The sequence below is a fragment of the Coffea arabica genome, chromosome 7c (assembly GCF_036785885.1).
Source record: "Coffea arabica cultivar ET-39 chromosome 7c, Coffea Arabica ET-39 HiFi, whole genome shotgun sequence".
In the NCBI taxonomy this organism is placed as follows: Eukaryota; Viridiplantae; Streptophyta; class Magnoliopsida; order Gentianales; family Rubiaceae; genus Coffea; species Coffea arabica.
Genome location: NC_092322.1, coordinates 24,574,836 through 24,595,151, shown reverse-complemented (window position 1 = coordinate 24,595,151; position 20,316 = coordinate 24,574,836). Strand labels below are relative to the sequence as shown.

The 20,316-nt window shown below is 37.5% G+C and overlaps 1 pseudogene; it reads right to left on the bottom strand.

Annotated features, from left to right (window-relative positions):
* Nucleotides 1-738: 738 nt before the first annotated feature.
* On the bottom strand, nucleotides 739-17,252 carry LOC140010624 (mitochondrial thiamine diphosphate carrier 2-like; annotated as a pseudogene).
* Nucleotides 17,253-20,316: the final 3,064 nt, after the last annotated feature.

Sequence of the window (20,316 nt, the reverse complement as noted above, 5' to 3'; positions counted from 1 at the left end):
AAACCGTGCACTTGCGGAAATAGCGTAATAAGGTTTTAAAATTTGTAGTGTAGTAAAATACTCTATCAATTTCATTTCTTGTGAACCCCATTAAGAACAACACATTTTCATGCACTAACACTTCCTGAGTTCCCTCCCAATTAATCGATCAGCTTCCGCAATTTTTTACTCTCGAGACAACCTAACAAAAGAGAAGCTTTATTCTAAACCATATAACCCTGCAAAATTCTTGAGAATTTTTTTTTCCAATGAAAAATTCAAAACTAAGCTTGACCCATGTTAGCTTTTATGCAAGAACTGGCATTAAACACTAGTATCAATTCCAACTTGTCTTTTTTGAACTCCCTTATTCTTGACAATACATATTTCTTATGCATAATATTCTATGCAATTGATTTAGAATGAAGGACAAAACTTAAGTTTATAATTTGTTCAAAAAGAACTGGCAAAAACCAACATGCAGAGAAGAAAGCCAAAAAAAGGCAAATCCTTCACCAATTAGCGCTTGATAGTCTAAGTAGGTCTCTTTTTCCACATATTTATCCTCTACTTTTGAAGCAAATTTCATAAAATAAAACAAAAAAAAAAAGAAACATCAGCAACAAGTATATTCTGGCAACGAATAAAGGTGATACCAATTGCAACCAATATGATAAAGTCCCTTCCAGAATTGTTTGGCAAATCATAGTGTTAAGAGGATATAACAAGCTGAAAATAAACTGAAAAATAGAAATTTACCTAGAACCTCTTCTGGACCGCATCATATGGATAACAAAGAGCTTTAGCACACGTACCAGTAGCTAGCCCATAAAGGAAAAGCTAGAAGTTTGAAAGGGATAGGTCTAATTCATTTGGATGAGAAGATCTGTATCTGTTCCAAGCCTAAAAAAATTGGAATAGATAAAATTAAAGTGCAGAACCATAAAGTTCCCCTCCTGATTCAAGATAAGTATGAAATCATCAAGTCAAGAATCTAATAGAACACAAAATTTTACAGCATTACCTAGATCCCATGATTGGAGATGGAAGGGGAGGGAGGAAGTCACAAACAAATATATTATTTCCACTCAAATCTATGCAATGTATCCCAAGATTTAAGAGCAGCATGAGATTTTTCAGCAACTTCTTGCTAAGAAGAAGAAGCTTATTAAGAAATAGAAGCTAACCATCATCTAGCGCTTGAACGTATCACACATACGAAACTGAAGGCTTGCATAAGGAACAATTTCAATAAGCATAACTATCAATCTAGCATAGAGCCCTTGGATACCACGATGTTGGAGTATACCAACAAAAGTAGTCCTCATGTTTGGATACACCTGTATAGAAGTTAAGTGCACAGGAGAATGTAAGCTACAATTTAATTTTTAATAATGACTAATAACAAACTTAAACTATGCATGAAAGTCATCTTTAAAAAAAATTTATAAGCAACAGAAATTGGAAGATTCCAATATATAGATATTGCACAAAATAGAAATTTCTATTCCATCATTGGCTTCACATCATAGTAATGATTTAGTGACAAATGTCAAAAGCAATTCAGTTAAAAATACTAAATTTGTGTTCTATGCTCCAGTACAACAGTTTTGGTTCTCCTTGTGAAGCTAAAATAGTCCTCAAAAGACAAATGGATATTATCCAATAGTAGCTACACAGCCTACTAATGATCCACTAACATATGAGAGATAAGGACTTAAATGAATATGATCCTCTGCATTGACAAAAAAGAATAAGGCCATTGCATTAGACCAAAAGGCACAAGGTAAGTCACATAGCATTTGTTAGAGGCACTCAAAATTATTCTCTAGAATTAAGGCTCTAATCATGGCCCTTGAGTAGACAGTTTATATAGGAAGAACTAGATCTCAGATTTGTCACAAACCAAAACTGTATCTAAGATAAAATTAAGATTGACCTTCGAAACCATCAGAAATGTAGACATGCAAGTAGAATAACAAAACCACAAGATCACAACCCTTAGATGATCAAACATGCATCCACTTCATATCCACATGAATATGATAGAATTATGGATATGCTTACTAGCAGAATAAAATGGACAAAAGGTAAAAGTAACTATATCGGAGATTAAATTGATATAAATCGGTTACAAGAATTTTTTTTTGCGAAGGAAACCGAGAGTTTAAACAACATGACTTTGAAGAACTAGATGCCAAGGTCTTCAATTTGTGTAACACTATAAATTGTATTGCTGTATAAGGCATAACCATAAGTAATGTTGGGACATTTCCATGCCAAAACTGCTAGGACATTTCTAATGAGTTTTGAATAACAATAAAATTCAAAGAAATTGCAAAGTAATCAATAAAAGAAAAATATGAACTGCAAGGCCAAGATTTTTTATATGTGCATTTTTTATAATAAGAAACTACATGAATATGGATATGAAAATTAGCAGCCTATTAATTTTAAATCCTGCGACAACATGAAACTAGTTACACTTACAATCAATAAAGATACATACAGATATATACACATGCGCACGTGCATGCACATACACACAAAAATAGTTGCTTCTCTCAGTATACCAACTATGTAACATATAAGACTATATGTATGCTCCTTGAGTGTGTTGCCTAAAAAATTATGAAATTCAAATAAGAATTGGCATCTTTATAACAAAACCCAAAAAGAAAAACTAACAAAGACTTCATTCATGAAGCATCATAAGATCGTTACAACAAAATTCTCTTCACTTAGACATTTCCACAAACAGTTAGGGTGCAAGTTATCTTCCAACCATTTCTGCACCCAAAAAAATCAATATCACAAGACCCATTTTTCCAATACTGGCTATGAGCATAATATAATCTAAATCAAGCAAAAATTTTAGTCCTTCCAGTGAAGTTAAAGAAACTACAACATAAAAATTATCTAAAATCCAAAAACAAAGTGTCAACATTTTACTCTTTTTATTTGTCTACTATTCTTATGTAAAAAAATTAATCAAAAGAGAGGAAGCATGACTCTTACTAGAGAACACTGTGCAGAAGAAGCCATCAATAGTGAGATGGCTTTTTGGTTGCTGGTTTTTGCTTCCAATGACAAAACTCAGATATGGCAAGTAAAAAATCAAGAACTTTATGAAGTAAAAAAGTTCTATGTTCCCCTTTTGCTTTCCTATTCCTCCTGGGAAATAAAATTCTAAGTAACTAAGAACCTTATCTTTTTTTTTTATCATGACTATTGCAAGGTTGAAACAAAAAAAAATCTGGAAATGTATTTTTTGTGCAACAATCTCACGGTTGGGAGATTGGGTGAAGTATGAATAAATTGAATCCAAGGGCCAAGCATAATTTGGGGAAAAAATTATTGATTTTTCAGCCAATTAGTACAACCTAATCTATTTAGAAGTTTGCCAAATCAAATGAAGGACGCTCAAGAGAGAGGAAGACCCATCTGACTATTTTGCACAGTAGTTGAGCTGCCACTATTCTTTGCCTGAGAGGAAAAGAAAGGGATGGGATGGAAAGATGAAGTAAGGAAAAGAATGATGTGTGAAAGGTAAAAAATGGCCCTCAACATTTTGCTACTGGTTGGAGGTACTATTGTTTCTTGCGGGGCAAAATAGTCATTAAAATCATAAAGACGTGAATGCCCTCAATAGTGATGCATTGTTCTAGTCAAAAGTGAAAAAATAGAGGATGCTAGTGGGAGAAAACTTTTTGCACAATTCCTTCTAGCCCCAAATGCCACCACATGGCCAATTGTGGGAGTAAAAGCCTTGTGTTTATATATATATATATATATATATAGGCTATCTGTGGGATTTGACTTACATGCTTCAAGCATGTTAAATACTTCAGAGACTTTCATAAAAATATCATTACTAAGATTTCCATATAAATAAGTAGTGACTGCATACATTAGACACATCTAGTTGTTCATGCATTGCTAAACTCACAAAATATTTGAATGTGATCACATTCACTACAGGTGAATACATCTCATCATAATCAAACCCAGGTCTGTGTGAAAATCCTTGGGCTATGAACCTTGCTTTGTATGTCACAATTTCATTTTCTCATTTCGTTTCCTTACAAATACCCATTTATATCCCACTAGTTTTACAACTTTAGGTGTTTGAACTACACATCCAAAAACTTTCCTTTTGGTCAATGAATCCAATTTGGATTAGCTAGCATCTTTCCACTTTGGCAAATTATTTTTTTGCCAATATTTATCAACCGATCTAGGTTCATGATCCTTATTAATTTCAGTTAAATCAAATGCTACAATATTTAAAAATATTTATTTGTTTAGGGTTCAATTTTAAATTTTCTACGATTTTATTCTCCTCAAGAGTTGGCTCTTCACGAGTGACTTCTTCAAGAGGTTGAATTTTGTCATAACATTTATCTAATAATCGAAAATATTTGAAATCAAGATGTCTATTTGGGTGAGCCAGCATTTAATTCATTTATAGCATTTGTACATATCCTTCAGGGATATCAACTTTAACTAGAGTATTTCTTGCAAGAATTATTTGATTTAACAACTCATCTAGAGTCTATAAATATATCTAACAATTGATTTGCAATTTTTTCTACAAATGAATAACTTTTGAACTTCTAGTTCATAATATTTTGTATGAGGATCAAGAAAATTCAATGAAACTTTTCAAGTGAGTCCCTTTTCATTGATCTTTTCCTCCCCTTAATGCTAGGAATCATAAATTGTGAGGACCCGTAATTTTCTTACTTTCTAGGTTTTAATTTCTTTTAATTACACGTTTTTCCACCTTTTCTTTATTCAAAAAAATTGTGCAAATAAATTTTATGAGTAAATATAGTTTTTTAAATGATTTTTCTAGTATCGGTTAGTTTTTGAGAAAATTATGAGCGTATATCGGATGTGGGACCCGCTAGTGCGGAAAATTCGAAAAATTTCGGCCAACTAGGTTAAGTTATGTATATTGGGTTTAATTTATCAGGTGTTAAGAGATAATTAGAGGATACCTAGATGGACTATCATTGGAGAGACAAAAGGATAGAGTTGCATTAAAAAGGGTCACCTTCCTATTCATCCTTGACTTTGACAATTATTTCTTACCTTTACTAATACTCAATTTTGACCCAAAAAGCCCCTAAATTTCTGCAAGCTTGGCCGACCCTCTCTCTCTCAAGAAAGAAAGAAAACTCTTCAAGTTTTAGCTCCAATCTTGCTCAAGTTGAACCATCCAACCATTTGATCTTGCAATTACTCCATAAAACCTCTTCACTTAGTGTTTGTGAGTTGTTTGGGAAGCTAAGGTGACAAGTTGCTCTCTCTCTTGTTTCTAAGGTGAGTTGTGAAGAACCACCCTCCTCCCTTAATTGATGCTTAAATCATGATTAGTGGTGGTATGAGATGCAATATTATGGATTATTTCTTGATTTGTGGTTGAAGTGATGAAGTTTTTTTTTTATTTTTGGGGATTTTTCTGTTTTAATATAAGCATGATTGTGTGGCTATCTATGATGATTGGAAATGGTATATAATGACTCTAGGAGGTGGAAAAAGTGATTAATTGCAACCAATTTCTGGTTTGGAAGAAATTTCAGAAAATTAGGGTTCTTGAGGGAGCATTCTGTCCGAATTTTTAGCTCCTAGTTAGAGGCCGAATTGGCCTTAGCTTAAAACATGAAAGTTGTAGGGAATGACATTTTAGAGGTGTCTACAAAAGTTTAGGTCCATCGGAGTAGTGTAGAATGAGAAAAGTCGAAATTACTATTGCTGTTCTGGTTTTACCCGAATGTAAAGAATTGCGCCTGTAATTGGTTGTTTTGGCTGGAATTGCTTCTGAATTGGTTGTTGAGGCCTTCTGATGAAATTTATCCCTGTTTCTTAGCTTTCAGCTGGTTTTGGAATTTCTGGATTTGGACTTGGAGAGCCTGAGTTATGATGTTTTCCGCTGGAATGCGTTTTGGTGAATCTGTTTTACGTTTTTTATGTAGTATCTTGCATTTTTGACCTGTTTGCACTCAAAACTGGGTTGAGTGACCTTCTGTGATGTTGTAGCCCTGTCTTTTAGTTTCGAAATGGTGGGTCTTGTACCCTCATCCAATAATCGTAGTGAAATTGGTGCCATTACCGTGAAATGAGGTCAAAAACTATTTTTTCAGGGCTAAAGCTAATTCCATTTCCGGATTTTTCTGGTTTCCTCTAATGCTTATATATGCTTATGGAACCCTATTGTAATCGTGTTGGCATTGGTTTATGACTTGTAATCGAGTCTTCTTGTGCTTATTGTAATATTCTAGGGCTTGACTTTTATTTCCGGTCATTTTCCTAGCTAACTTTTATACTTGGATAACCTTGAGCCTATTGAACGGCTGTGGTGATGAATGTATATTGAGTATGACTTTGGGAGTTGATTGAGGAAAATAATGAAGCTGTGATGGCTGGAAAAGTAAGAAATTTAGGGGAAGTGCTGTCCAATTTTCTAAGCCGATTGGTTCCTTTAAGTTTGAATTGGCTTGTGATAGAAATGAAGGGCTTTTGGGTTGTTGAACCTAGGTCTTCATGTTACCTTTTTGTTCCAAAAAATCATGTTTTGTACCCTTGCATTAGTAATTATTTGGCGAGGCATACGACTAGTAGTCGAGCCTCACATGTGCATTTTGTTTACTCGATTTTGGATGTGAAACCTTCAATTGGTTTACTTTGATGATTTTAGGATTTCTGGCGATTAAAGTCAATCTGAAGTGAAAACTTTTGAAGTGTCTATATTTGAACCGGTGAGTGTACCACTCCCCTCCATTGCTGTTTAACTCGATTTCTGCTCTGCAATCTGTTTAATTTGTTTGAGACGAGGGTGTACTTTATCACACTCGTTCTCTTGTCTGTTCATATGCCAATTTTGGTGTCAATCTGAATCTGTATCTGTATCTGATATCTGTATCTATATCTGTATCTGTATCTGTTCGGACGTCGTTTGGAAACTTGTAACCAACGACCTTTCTGTGACCTATGAGCTCAAATCCTGTGGCTAAGTTATTCGAGTCGGGCCGGCAAGGGCTTGGACGATTAGATAACGAACCACGGTAGTCTGTTTTGGGATCTTTGGGTATTGAGACCCTTGATTCCGGTATACTCGAGTATTACCATTTCTGTTTCTGTTGAGGTGAACGGGCTCGGTAAAGGGGTGTTTGGTGGACGGAATTTGGTGTAAAGTGGGGTCTACGGACGCATTAGTTCTTTATACGTTGACGGAGAGTCAACGGGTTCGGATCAAGTATTGCAATTGGAAAGCTGGCCCCTGAGAGCCATCTGTATCCTTTAAAGTGTGATGTTCGTTCATTTCGTTTACTTGATGTGGATATGTGACCTATAAATGTTTTATCATGATTTCTACTGTTCATAGTTTTGGTACCTCATTGAGTTTCTAGCTCACCCCGTTCCGTTATCCTTGTTTTCCTTACAGGAAATCGTCTTTTGGACCAATGATCATTTTGAAGAATGAATTGAACTTGTATAACTACTAGTTTGCATAGCTCCTTGAAAGTTGGAAACCTTAAATGTATTTGAATACAATGGTTCCTTTTGGTTTGTAAACTCATTACTATGTATATATTAAAGTGTTTCCTCATGTTGATGTGAAATTTGTATTTGGGAATGTACATTCTGTCATGTCACATAATGATTGCTTGTACCTGGATGGATGATGACGTGGTAGCGGCCCATCCAATTTGATTTGATTCGTGAAGTTTTCTTCCGGTTTTGATGAAGTTACGAATGAGTCCCGGCGAGAGCTGGGCAGGCGGTCCGCCGAACCCTTTGGTTCGCCTTAGGGTGAGGTGGGGCTGTCACAGGTGGTATCAGAGCCACTTCGCGTGGTCTCTGGGTGGAGAGAGTTTGGGCCAAGTGGTGTTATGGCCCTGCTTTTGTGAATGCGTCAAAGCGTCAAAAGGTATAAGTGCTCGTTTGAGCGTAAGCTATGAACTATGCATGTTATAAGTGTAAAGATCTTTATCATGGGACTTGAGGAAGTTAGGTATGTATGTCGGGTAGGAATCTTTAATATGGATGATTTACGCTTGGGACCGGCCGGCTCGAGTTGTGAATTATCTTAGATGGGATTCTTGCGCCCGGATACGAAAAAGAGGAAAGCCTAGGTTAGAAAGGACTTGGGAAAACTAGAAATGTGATACGATAGAACTTCGTGTGGTCTGTTCGGGTGTGGTTAAGCGTGATCGACCTTGATATGGAATTGTTATCATAGATTATGGACGGAGTCCTAGAGGGGAAAAGTTTTTCGTTAGTTATTCTTGTACTTGTGACCTAGTGTGTCTATAGTACTTTTGGATAACCCCGCTACTTTCATGGATTTGTATTTAATTGATTGCTACTATGTGGCTTGTTTGATACAGTTATGTTATATATGGATACTTTTGATCTGTGCGTACCTTTTGCTACTTGCTTTTGCCTACCTATGTTTAATATTATATTCCCGTTTCGACCCTAGATTTATTAGACCAATGGAAGGCACTCGTAGTGGACGGGGCCGCGGGCGTGGAATTAGGCAACCTAAATCTGAGAGGCGCACTGGAGAAACCTCATATGAACCAAACTCTGAACCTAGGGTTGACCCCAACGTCCAAATAGCCGCTGCTATGCAGCAAATGACTGATTTGCTAGCCCAAGTGGTGCACCAACAGGGTCAAAACCCTAACCCCAACCCTGGGAACCCTGGTAATCACATAGAGGGCGAGGATAGAGCCCTTGAGAGATTTCAGAAGTTCTCCCCATCCAAATTTCTTGGAGGCCCTGATCCTGACGTAGCTAAGAAGTGGCTGGAGAAGATGATCGATATTTTCGCTGCCTTACACTATACCGAGGAGAGACAGGTAACATTTGCTGTCTTTCAACTAGAGGGAGCCGCCCGTTCCTGGTGGAATGTCATTCGAATGAAATGGGAAAGAGAACAAACCTCGAAGACGTGGGCGAACTTTATGAGAAAATTTAACGCCAAGTTTTTCCCTCCTCTCATCCAAGAAAAGAAGGAAGATGAATTCATTCGGCTTCGCCAGGGAACTCAAACTGTAGCCGAGTATGAGAGTCAATTCACTCAGTTGTCTAAGTTTGCGCCTGAACTGATCGTCACCGAACAAAGACGAATAAGGCGTTTTATTCGGGGACTAAATGTTGAGATTCAAAAGGATTTGGCGGTAGCTCAACTTAGTACCTTTAGTGATGCTGTGGAGAAAGCTCAACGGATTGAAGATGCGAGGCTACAAGTGAGAAACTTCCAAACCAAGAAAAGGGGCTTTCCAGGGAGCAGCTCAGAACAAGCGGATAATAGTACAACCCCTAAAGTTGGAAAGGGAAATGGGGGAGTACGGCTACCGGGGGTGACAGGTGGTGTTCCACAGGGGGGATCAGTCTCTGCTACTCGTGGTTCCTGTGGATATTGTGGAGGGCCAAATCATACTGAAACCAATTGCTGGAAGAAAGAAGGAAAATGCTTGCGCTGTGGAAGCGCTGAACATCGGATTGCTAACTGTCCAGCTCGCCTGCGCGAGCGGAGAGGGACTCCGCCACCAACCAAGACTAACTCTCAGCAACCAGCCAAGACCAACCCTGGACAGTCGAAAGGAAAAGGGACTGGAGCGAAAGTACCGGCTCGAGTATATTCCCTGGAGCATCATCAGGTTCCTGATTTGTCTGAGGACGTAGAAGGTACGATCCGTTAGGTACCTTAGATTTGATGGATTCCGCTGATAAAAAAATTTCGAGGACGAAATTTCTTTAAGGGGGAGAGAGTGTGAGGACCCGTAATTTTCTTACTTTCTAGGTTTTAATTTATTTTAATTACACGTTTTTCCACCTTTTCTTTATTCAAAAAAATTGTGCAAAAAAATTTTATGAGTAAATATAGTTTTTTAAATGATTTTTCTAGTATCGGTTAGTTTTTGAGAAATTATGAGCGTATATCGGATGTGGGACCTGCTAGTGCGGAAAATTCGGAATATTTTGGCCAACTAGGTTAAGTTTTGTATATTGGGTTTAATTTATCAGGTGTTAAGAGATAATTAGAGGATACCTAGATGGACTATCATTGGAGAGACAAAAGGATAGAGTTGCATTAAAAAGGGTCACCTTCCTATTCATCCTTGACTTTGACCATTATTTCTTACCTTTACTAATACTCAATTTTGACCCAAAAAGCCCCTAAATTTCTGTAAGCTTGGCCGACCCTCTCTCTCTCAAGAAAGAAAGAAAACTCTTCAAGTTTTAGCTCCAATCTTGCTCAAGTTGAACCATCCAACCATTTGATCTTGCAATTACTCCATAAAACCTCTTCACTTAGTGTTTGTGAGTTGTTTGGTGGAGTTGTTTGGGAAGCTAAGGTGACAAGTTGCTCTCTCTCTTGTTTCTAAGGTGAATTGTGAAGAACCACCCTCCTCCCTTAATTGATGCTTAAATCATGATTAGTGGTGGTATGGGATGCAATATTATGGATTATTTTTTGATTTGTGGTTGAAGTGATGAAGTTTTTTTTTATTTTTGGGGATTTTTCTGTTTTAATATAAGCATGATTGTGTGGCTATCTATGATGATTGGAAATGGTATATAATGACTCTAGGAGGTGGAAAAAGTGATTAATTGCAACCAATTTCTGGTTTGGAAGAAATTTCAGAAAATTAGGGTTCTTGAGGGAGCATTCTGTCCGAATTTTTAGCTCCTAGTTAGAGGCCGAATTGGCCTTGGCTTAAAACATGAAAGTTGTAGGGAATGACATTATAGAGGTGTATACAAAATTTCAGGTCAATCGGAGTAGTGTAGAATGATAAAAGTCGAAATTACTATTGCTGTTCTGGTTTTATCCGAATGTAAGAATTGCGCCTGTAATTGGTTGTTTTGGTCAGGATTGCTTCCGAATTAGTTGTTGAGGCCTTCTGATGAAATTTATCCCTATTTCTTAGCTATCAGTTGGTTTTGGAATTTCTAGATTTGAACTTGGAGAGCCTGAGTTATGATGTTTCCGCTAGAATGCGTTCTGTGAAGCTGTTTTTGTGATTCTGGTGTAGTTGCTTGCATTTTTGACCTGGTTACACTCGAAATTGGGTTGAGTGACCTTCTGTAATATTCAAGCCCTATCTCTTAGCTTCGAAACGGTGTATCTTGTACCTTCATCCGACAATCGTAGTGCCTTTGGTGCCATTACCGTAAAAGGATGTCAAAAGCTATTTTTCTGGTTTTGAGCTTAACCTTCATTTCCGAACTTTTCCTTAGCTTGACTTGTAGTAGTACTACTTGGAGCTTGCTGAATGACTATTGGATGAACTTGTTGTTGGGTGTGTACCTTTGGGACTGGCTGAGGAAATAATGAAGCCATGATGGCTGGAAAAGTAAGCAAATTCAGGGGAAGTGCTGTCTGAACTTTTAAAGGATTTGTTTGCATTGAGTTTGTGATCTAAGACTTGGGTTTGAGCAAGGCAATGATACATGATGGATGATTTCTGAGCCATTGAGGTGAGTGACCTCAAACTATTTCTAAAGTTATTTATGAACCGTTTTTTGCATTATTTACCTTTAAACTGTTTCCAATGTTACTTTTGAACTGTTTTCTTGCATATCATGCGTGCTTGCATATAAGTGTTCCTTGTTTGCTATATCACTTGATTTATTGGCTTGTTATTATTGATTGATAATATGTTAAGTGCATTCAATGATTGTTAAAACGAGTTTTCTAGGCGAGTGTGTACTTTATCGCACTCGACCTAAATAAATATGAAATTTTCAATGATTAATGATTAAATGCTAGTTGCGCATGAATGTAAGCCGTTTGGCTGAATTGGGCCCTGCCCTTCGTTACCGATCGACTCGAGCCAGAAGCGGACTCGGTCGGGCGATATGGTGACCTTGGGTGAATTTGGTATACTCGAGTATTACCTTGTAGTCCGGCTACGTCCGGATGGGTGGAGTCCGGCTACATCCGGATGGGTGGAGTCCGGCTACGTCCGGATGGGTGGAGACCGGCCAACATCGGGAAAAAAAAAAGATGAACGAGGGATTATTTATAAAAAAATGAACGTATCCTTTTCATGAATGTTACTATCGCTTTCCATTGTACATGTTTCTTGAATTATTGATACTCCATATTTAATGTTTTGTAAATGCTGTAATCGTTTCTGGACTTATCATTTGATTTATGACATCATTGATTTATGACATCATTGAAAAGAAATATTGTTAAACCGATTTGATTACTGATTTTCTGGTTACTCGCTGAGTTTCTAGCTCACCCCAAAAATATTTTATTCCCCTCCACAGGGCTCAAGGCGAAGGCAGGACTTGTTGTGCTTATTCACGTGAATGGATGGCCTATATCTTGTACAGTTTTGGATTTGGAATCATTTGATGTATAGTTGGGAATTAGTTTCCGCTGCATTTGTGACATGTAATTATTGGAGACTTGGATGTATATTTGTGGACCATGTGATATATATTTGAGGTTTATTCTTGTAATTCATTTGAGGACTTTAGTGAACGACTGAGTCCCGGCGAGAGCCGGGCAGGCGGCCCGCCGAACCCTCTGGTTCGCCTTAGGGGGAGGTGGGGTCGTCACAATGTATATTGAGTATGACTTTGGGAGTTGATTGAGGAAAATAATGAAGCCGTGATGGCTGGAAAAGTAAGAAATTTAGGGGAAGTGCTGTCCAATTTTCTAGGCCGATTGGTTCCTTTAAGTTTGAATTGGCTTGTGATAGAAATGAAGGGCTTTTGGGTTGTTGAACCTAGGTCTTCATGTTACCTTTTTGTTCCCAAAAATCATGTTTTGTACCCTTGCATTAGTAATTATTTGGCGAGGCATACGACTAGTAGTCGAGCCTCACATGTGCATTTTGTTTACTCGATTTTGGATGTGAAACCTTCAATTGGTTTACTTTGATGATTTTAGGGTTTCTTGGTGATTAAAGCCAATCTGAAGTGAAAACTTTTGAAGTGTCTATATTTGAACCGGTGAGTGTACCACTCCCCTCCATTGCTGTTTAACTCGATTTCTGCTCTGCAATCTGTTTAATTTGTTTGAAACGAGGGTGTACTTTATCACACTCGTTCTCTTGTCTGTTCATATGCCAATTTTGGTGTCAATCTGAATTTGTATCTGTATCTGATATCTGTATCTGTACCTGTATCTGTATCTGTTCGGACGTCGTTTGGAAACTTGTAACCAACGACCTTTCTGTGACCTATGAGCTCAAATCCTGTGGCTAAGTTATTCGAGTCGGGCCGGCAAGGGCCTGAACGATTAGATAACGAACCACGGTAGTCTGTTTTGGGATCTTTGGGTACTGAGACCCTTGATTTCGGTATACTCGAGTATTACCATTTCTGTTTCTGTTGAGGTGAGCGGGCCCGGTAAATGGGTGTTTGGTGGACGGAATTTGGTGTAAAGTGGGGTCTACGGACGCATTGGTTCTTTATACGTTGACGGAGAGTCAACGGGTTTGGATCAAGTATTGCAATTGGAAATCTGGCTCCTGAGAGCCATCTGTATCCTTTAAAGTGTGATGTTCGTTCATTTCGTTTACTTGATGTGGATATGTGACATATAAATGTTTTCTCATGATTTCTACTGTTTATAGTTTTGGTACCTCATTGAGCTTCTAGCTCACCCCGTTCCGTTATCCTTGTTTTCCTTATAGGAAATCGTCTTTTGGACCAATGATCATTTTGAAGAACGAATTGAACTTGTATAACTACTAGTTTGCATAGCTCCTTGAAAGTTGGAAACCTTAAATGTATTTGAATACAATGGTTCCTTTTGGTTTGTAAACTCATTACTATGTATATATTAAAGTGTTTCCTCATGTTGATGTGAAATTTGTATTTGGGAATGTACATTCTCTCATGTCACATAATGATTGCTTGTACCTGGTTGGATGATGACGTGGTAGCGGCCCGTCCAATTCGATTTGATTCGTGAAGTTTTCTTCCAGTTTTGATGAAGTTACGAATGAGTCCCGACGAGAGTTGGGCAGGCGGTCCGCCGAACCCTTTGGTTCGCCTTAGGGTGAGGTGGGGCTGTCAGATAAATCGATCACCCATCAATATTTTACGATGTTTTATTGTAAAGGGTGATTCATATCCGACATAAATTTTTAAATTTTTGTTGGAACCATATATAATATAAAGGGGAATGTACGAGTACTTGTCAGCTTTAAAAATCATGTAAATTCTCACTTTTTGTCAAATCATAAATTTTTGGGAACAGTAAACTTCTAGTTTACTGTAAGTGATGATTTTGAATTAATTATAAACCAAATGAGAATGAAAATAGCTATTTCAATAACCATTTCTCTATTAAATGATTATTGTGATATAATCAACCTTTATCTCACTTGATTTCAACACATGATATTTGTTATTGTCTCATTTAGTGCCTTGAATTGATATCCATTTCGGCAAATATGATACAACCTATGCCCTATTCCAGATGCAACTCGCACACGACAAGCCACATAACTAGAATTAGTGTATTAAGATTTGAGTAGCAAAAACTCAATTCGTACTAGGACAACTTAGTATGAATTGAATTGGTAGAATGACGCCACAATCTAATGCGTTTCTAGATCGATAATCCAATTGAACACTTACGACCTCTCTAAGATGTTCAAGAAGAGCTCGTGAGGAAGCTAAGAGACAACTCTCAAGAGTTATTTGCTGGAAAAAATTCCGAACCCTTTATTCCAAGAAAGAACAACTATTTATAGCCATGGTTACAACCAATAAACGAATCCAATTGGGACTAGGATTACACCACTTATCCTAACCATTGGACTGGACCTAACTAGATTCAAAATACCTAGCTAATTTTCGGCCCTAACATAATCCAAAACTGACCAAATTTATTCCAAACAAAATGACTAAACAACTTAAAGAAATGACTCATAAAAAACCCTAACTAACCAAGCAGATCAAACATCCTTAATTCGACGGCTTTATTTTAACTACTAAAAACTCAAAAGAACTCAACTACAAATGACCTAATCACGACTAGAAGACTCGCACTGAGTTAGACGTGGACACGCCTATCATGAGTGAAGACTTGTACTGATCAGCTCTTGGACAGCTTTCATGCTCATATCATTTCCCTCCTCTTGAGAATGATTTGCCCTTAAATCTTCATGGAAAATGGTTAAGGATAGAAAGAACACTAGACATCTTCCACCTAGATCAAAACCCATAGTGATCAAACAAGTGATAGCCACGGTACCAATATCGAGATCTCCCTCATCAGTTCACTTAGATTGGATCACGCATGGATATATCACAACACAAACTAAGCATTTCATGTGGCGATTACATAGTTTGAACTCCATGCACGAAGGTTGAGGTGAATGGTGATCAATGTCGCTCACGAACTCTCTTTGGAAGTACATAGTGTTGAAGCAGCTAAAGAATGGATGTATGCACATTCATAGCAGCGAACAAAAGTGAATTTTGCAACTTCTCAATGCTTGTAATTGCATGTCCATGACGAATAGCAACTGGAACTTTGACTCCCATATCTTCCGTCTGGGATAAGGTTGTAGAATGGAAGTTCTTCAAGGTTTCCAGTTCAAGTGAATTAGAAGCAACAAATCCTACAAAACACATAACAACCAATGAGCTACCAAATTTGCAGAAAAATAATAATGACGTTCTAATGAATATTGCTGTATCAAAATTTAATTGAAACAAATTGAGTGCAGCATTAAAATTTAGCAAAATATAACATCCCTTTATCCTTGGAATTCGGACATTTGATAGCATGCATTGCTCTATAAATCAACAGTAGCAACATGTAATTCCATGACAGCACTGCAAATCTTCAAGATGCCTGGGAATAGTACATAACACAACCAACGCTATTTTGTTTTGTTGTACCTACAAAAGGGACAAAACACTAGAAAACAAAGCGTTATCCAATTCATTAGTGGCAATCAATGCCTCTTTGCACAAGAGTACAATATAAGAGTTGTTGTGAAAACATTGCTCTCTTAACCTCTTTGGCTTTTACGATCATGTTTTGTTTTCTCTCTTTTCTCACCTCAATGGCCAACTCACATATTGCCTTTTTCTCCTCATTTTTCTCACCCAATCTCCCTTATTTTTTCCTCTCAACCTTTTCTTTGTTTTTCCTCTCATTTTCTATCTCACTCTCTCTTTGAAGTTTCACTTGATCCTCATAAACCTGTCTAGGAGTCAAGGGTACAAATACAATTTTCTTATTACAATGCATGAAAGAGTATTTGTTAGAATTCCATCATAAATGACATGCTTATCAAATTGCCAAGGACGTCCTAACAAGATATGACTCGTTTGCCTAGGAACAACATTACATAAAACCTCATCTTCATACTTTCCAATTCTAAATGGAACGTGTACCCGCTTATATACATGTACATCACCACCTTCATTCAACCATTGAAGATGATAGGGTCTTGGATGTCTAGTAGTTGGTAATGCCTATTTCTTCACCATCAACAACCTAGCAATGTTGGCACAACTTCCACTATCAATGATCAAGCTGCAAGTTTTGTTTTTTATGTGACACCTCGTGTAGAAGATATTTTCCCATTGAGTTTCATCATCTTCCTTAACTCGAGTAGTAAATGCTTTGTGAGCAACTAAGCATCCAATCTCTTCATTAGTTGGTAATTGCTCATCCTCCTCAACCGATGGTGGCATACCCTCATATTCATCCTTATCATCGTTCACCACTTCGCCATTGGACATCATGATCATGACTTGTTGATTAGGACACTGAGATGTGACATGTCCAAACCCTTGGCACTCGAAATACTTAGTATCGCGATTGCGAGACTTAGGTGCTTCTTGTGCAACTTTGTTAGGTGGTTTGGTTGCATCATTTCATGGCTTAGATCGAGAAGTGGAAGCCAAGGGTTTGTCCTGTCTCTCAAGCTAGGAATTCCTCCTAGTCGTAGGCTGGAAATTTGAAATTGGTTGTGTACTACCCCTCCTCTTGATGCGTCTTTCCATCTTGACAGTTTTATTCAACATATCTCGTTCATCTCCATGTAATGCTGAAATTCGATAGCCTTTGCAATTTTTGGTCTCAATCCATTCAAAATTTGTGACATAGTACCCTCTAAGTCCTCATGAACATCTGTGGGCATCATTGCCATCTCTATCTCCTTGTAATAATCCTCAACACTCTTGTTTCCTTGAATGAGAGTTTGCAATTTATGGTGCAAATCTCGATGGTAGTAGTTAGGAATGAAATGCCTCCTCATGATTCCTTTTAGCTTATCCTATGTTTCAATTGGACGTTCACGGTTTCTCCTTCGACTTGTACGTATTTGGTCCCACCAAACCATAGCATAATTCATGAATTCTTGATGGCTGCCAATTCACCTTTTGCTCCTCGATATAACTATTGCATTAAAAAAATCTTCTCAATCTTGCGCTCCTATTCCATGTATGCTTTCGGATCCAATTTGCCTCGAAAAGTAGGAATTTTCAATTTAATTCCCTTAATTGTCAAGAACACGGCCCTTTTGTTCTTGCCTAGGTTTCCTCACATACTCCTCTTTGCTATTGGAACTTTCGGACTCTCCAAGTGAAACTTTGCTTCGGCTACCTTTAGATAGAGTTTGTGTAAGTTCCATCATATCCATTCGCTCATGAAACATGTCAATGTTGTTGTTCATTTACCTAGCGAAATCTCCAAACAAGGCCTCCATTTTAAGTGTCAGGTCAACTTTTGGTTCACTTTCATCTATGCTTAGATAAACCTGCAACAAAAGTTAGTGCAATAAAGAAAATTTATCTCGCTTCACTCCCTCACGCGTTTACACTCAATCACTTGTGTTTATCACACAACACTCTATTAATCTCACTAAATATTTGCTCAAGGCCCTTGGTCACTTTCCTTGAAGAAATTAGAGTTTTCTCAAGGTGATCATCCAAGCTTACCAATTGAACAACTAGAATGTGACAAACTTGATTTTTGAGATAACTCAAGGGACGGTTAATAAGCTAAAATTTTGGCAAAGAGATTTGACTTTTGGGATAGAAAAGCTACTAGTAAACTGCTGGAAATCCACTAAAATTAATGACTCAAGGAGTTAAAAGGGAAGTATGCATCGTAAAGAAAGAAAGGAAGGTAACCGATGAGCTAGGACATGGACAAGATTAAAAACGTGTGTCACAGACTGACCTAGACTTCAAAGGAGTCAAAGGACTCAATTTAGACTTGGAACTACTGGAAATGTAGACACCAAATTTTTAAATAATTTGTATGCTTTTTATTTTGTTTGAGTGATAATTTTTATCTATTGTTATTTGTTAATTTCATGATTTTTGTTTTAGACTGTTTGCATTTGTATAGCATTTTATATCATTATTATCTATTATTTTATTTTAGTTTTTATTTTGTATTCATTTTTGCCATTTTAGCTGTTTATTTTTATTATAAGACTTTTAGCACAAAATTTGTCAAAAGAGAAAATTATGCATGGAAAATACGTTTTATTTCTTTTTATTGTTTATTAATTGAAAAAAGAAGAAAAAGAGGAAAAACATTAATCAAACATAGGAAAAGTCTTAGCCTTTTGTTTTATCATTTGTTACTAGTTTTTGTTTATTTTATTCAAGTTTTGTTTAAATTGTTATTTTTGTGTTATTGTTGATTAATTAAGTGATTCAAAAAAAATGAAAAAAGAGAGCTTCTGCGGTTTCTTGCATTGTCTATTAAAAGCCATGATCAATGGCTAGGAGGGAGGCTAGGGGGCATTGGAATCATTTGGAGCCATCAAGATGAACTTTGAGGGTTTTTAGGAATCTTGGGTTCCCATATAAAAAGGAAAGAAAACAGCGGCAGCCAGAGAAAGGGGTTTTTGGGGGAACAACTGATGAAAGAAAGGTGACGGCTGAAAGGGCTGAGTGTGAGAGTAGAGAGAGAACAGCGGCGGAGGAAACTAAGAAAACTAGAGAGAGCTGAGAGGTTGAGAAAGGGAGAAAACTGTCGGGGAAAGAAAAGAAACAAAGAAAAACCGAGAGGTTTTTGACGGCAAAAGCAAGAAACGAAGAGAGGACTGGAGTGACTGCTAGGGTTGGGAAGAAAGAGAGAGGTGACGGCAGGAAAAATTTGGGAAGAGAGAGACAGGAGGAAGAAACCGAAGGGAAACAAAGAAAGGGGAGGAGAACAACGGCAGCTAGGGTTTGGAGAGAGCATCTAGTGATGGCTGCAAATCTGAAGAAAGGAAAGAAACCAGCAACTCAACAAGTAGGGAGATGATAGAGAATCTGGAGGGCAATCGCAGCAGAAAGGTGAAACTTTTCCCAGCTTCGCTTGGCCTGCGTCAAGGATTCATTGCTCCTCCATCCAGGTGCTGTTTTTACAATTCAAGGGAGCGAAGGTAACCTTTCATTCTCTTTTCTTTCCGTCACGCATCATCAGGCCTTCATCTGGATGTTAAATAGCTGTTGCCTTTCGCTGTTATTTTTTGTATCATGGGCTTCTTGCTTACTTAAATGTTGTGGAATCTGGTTTAGCAGGCTGCATGTTCTTGGTTGTTGTCGAATGATTATGCTTATGTTTCAATCTGGAAATGCACAGTCCGAAGTTTTTCTGCAGAAAAATGAAATCTTGCTTAGATCGATTCGTTAAATCTGTGGGTGTTGTTTTCTCTAGTCTAGTTTTGTTGTTTATAATTACCGTGTGCATGATACTCTTCCTTTTCTACGTTGATCTGGCTGCCAATGTTTGGTTTGGGGTTGAAAATTTGGAGCCCATTTGAGCCTTGTAAACTCAAAGTCGCTAAACCCATATGATTACCAGTAGGGAGTGAATTCTGTATTTGGTGTTCTTTTTTTTTTTGTTCGCTTTATGGTTTGGGTCTGATGTCTTGAATAGCTGGACTTTGAGGTTTCAGCAGGTATTCATGGCTGTTTTCTTGCCTATGCTGAAGCCGAAGACAAAGTGCTGCAGGAAGAAAAAATTTCCAGCTTTGCATGCGTTCTTTTCTTTCTCTTGTGTGTTTAAATCCTTGGGTTGTGGGTTTTTTTTCTAGCATCTTGTTTGTCTCCATTGGTTTGAGTTTTAGGATGTTTCTTGAATGTTTTAGTTGGCCGTTGCAAGTAGATAATGGAGATTCCTTGCTGCATTTTTTTTTCTTTCTGTTTTTCTTCGTTTTCTTGGGCCGGGTTCTTCCTGTGGGAATCAATAAAGCTAAAGCTGATCAACCATGTTTGGGTCAGGGATTTGTGGATTTATATGATGTTTGATTGATAAACAATGAGTGTTTAGCAATGGTTTTAGTTGGATTTGGTTCAAGGTGTTGTATGAAACCTGTG